Raw genomic sequence first — 2,574 nt, forward strand, 5'->3', positions numbered from 1 at the left:
TATGTCAGAGGGCGAATGGATTGAAAACGGGTGGTATGGCTGCAACCCGGTCTCAGCGCATTTCGTATTATTCTGTACGTAAATCCAGGAAACTAATAGTTACTACATACATAGGCTAGGGGTTAGGGTTAAGGTTAGGGTTACGTTTAAGTTTAAGTTTAAGAGTTAGTATAAGGGTTTTAAGGTTAGGGTTAGGGGAAAGGTTTGCTAAAAGGTTTAGGGTTAAGGTTAAGGGAAGGTTTAGCTAACAAGCTTAAAGTTAGGGTTAGGGGAAGGGTTAGCTAACATCCCAGCTAGTGTAACCAGTGTGAAATGGCTAGCTAGTAAGCGGGGTGCGCGCTAGTAGGCTTTTGTGGAGCGATAGGTAACGATGCTTCGTGGGTGCCAGTTGTTGATGTGTTGCAGAGGGTCCCTGGTTCGAGCCCAGGTAGGGACGAGGAGAGGGATGGAAGCAATACTGTTACACTAGCAATGAGGAATCGGCCCAGAAGCGGCACTCTTCCGGGGGGCCGGAACTGATTGAATCGGTCCGGAATTGGGTGTCGGACTCGGCCCGGAATCAAAATGAATGACCGCCCAGAATCAGCCCAAGTACATCGGGCCATTTCCGTCTACCGGAATTCAGCCAACTTTGCCGGCATCTTACCAGAAGCGGTACGATTCAAATTTAAATACATTTATACAAAATTACCCGATTTAGTAATTAAAAATATTACTATTATACATTTTATGCATACAAATTATACCCCTCCACCCCCCAAAAAAATTATGTCGGAGGAAACACCATACACCTGGTGACCGTGTCAGCATGCATGCGCCTGGCCCGCCACAAGAGTCACTACAGTGCGATGTGACAAGGTAATGCCGGCCGGCCAAACCCTCCCCTAACTCAGACGACGCTGGGCCAATTGTGCATTGCCTCATTGGTCTCCCGGTCGGGGCCGGCACGGATATCAAACTAGCATCTGTAGCAATGCAGTTTGCTCTGTGATGCAGTGTCTTAAACCACTGTGCCACTCGGGAGGCTCCATCCACAAAGTTTTTAATACTTATCAATTGCCTTGCACAAAGTATCAAAATACAACTTAAACAGGACTCTTAAAGAATTTTATTTAAATGTTAATTGTATTTTTTGATCACAGAAACACTGAGAAAATATGGAAAAATAAATCAATAATGAAATGTTAATTATATAAAGCAGCCTGTGTAATCATCTGCTAGAGAGTAGCCCCAATCGGCCTGAGACGAATGAATACATTTGGGCCAGATAACTCACACCGGAATCGGCCCGAGCTCAATCCCCGCATCCTAGCCATAAGTAATACTGCCTAAGGTGGCCCAGACTCGGGCCACATGACGTCCGCCAAGTCTGACTCTCAGCCGAGTGCCCCGACTCTCAGACGGAATCGGCCCAGATCCACTCTGCTAGCTGGGATGCTAAGTAGTTGCAAAGTAGCTTAAAAGCAGTAAGTAGTTGAAAAGTTGCTAATTAGCTAAAAAGCTAAAGTTGTTCGTGATGAGATTAAAATGGGCAACCTTTGGGCTGCTAGACCTTCACGTTATACTACCACCCATCCACCGCAACAATTTATTTTTTCTCTTAAGTAACCATCTGTATTATGTAAATACCAAATGTAACATATCATACTAATTTGTACTATGCTACGTCTAGTCAATGAGACCAGGCTGCAACCATACGCTCCAAAATGCGATGTGTTCGAAAAGAACACTGGCATCTTGCCAAGGCAGAGATGCACCGAGACTCACTCGGACACAGCAGTGGACGCATAAATTCTGGACTAATGGCAGTGGCCAAATATCATCAGCCCAACACCTTTTGGTGTTTTGTTTAAACGATGTTTAAATATGCGTGGGTAGCCTAGTGAAGGAGCCCTTTGAAGAGATTGTTTGACAATCAGATTAAAACATCATGACTGATTGTGTTTATGCCCCTATAAAAAGGTAATCAATTTTTAAAGTTAAATGACAAATCTTCACAGAGATCCTATTGAATTAGGCTAATAGAGATGAATCGGCGGTGATTGGGAATCCCATAGGCCGTCTCGCACAATTGGCCCAGCGTCGTTTGGGTTTGGTCGGTGTTGTAGGCCGTCATTGTAAATAAGAATTTGTTCTTAACTGACTTGCCTAGTTAAATAAAGTTTAAATAAAAATAAATACAAATGGACGTCCCAAGGAATCTTAGATAGCACGGACCCCACCACTACCGACGTTTCGTCTGCAACGATCCAGGAACTAATGCGCCTGCGCGGGACTCCATGCTGTTAGAGGCGAGTCTATGGTAAATATATAAAAGGACTTTGACCTATTATAGTGAGTAGACACTAGCCTACATGTTCTTAGGCCTCCATAGAGCTTTGCTAAAGACCATTGTGGTTATTGGGGTCGTTTTATTCACCATAGATAAACGTTATTATATCATGTTATAGGCTATTACATGCTAAAGCGTCACAATTGTACATACATTGCAATGTATTGAACCCCATTTGCCAAATACAGTATAGACTATAGGGCCTATTATGTTTAGCTTTTTTTAAGAAACACAATTCAAGC

This window comes from Salmo trutta, chromosome 33, assembly GCF_901001165.1.
Source record: "Salmo trutta chromosome 33, fSalTru1.1, whole genome shotgun sequence".
Lineage (NCBI taxonomy): Eukaryota > Metazoa > Chordata > Actinopteri > Salmoniformes > Salmonidae > Salmo > Salmo trutta.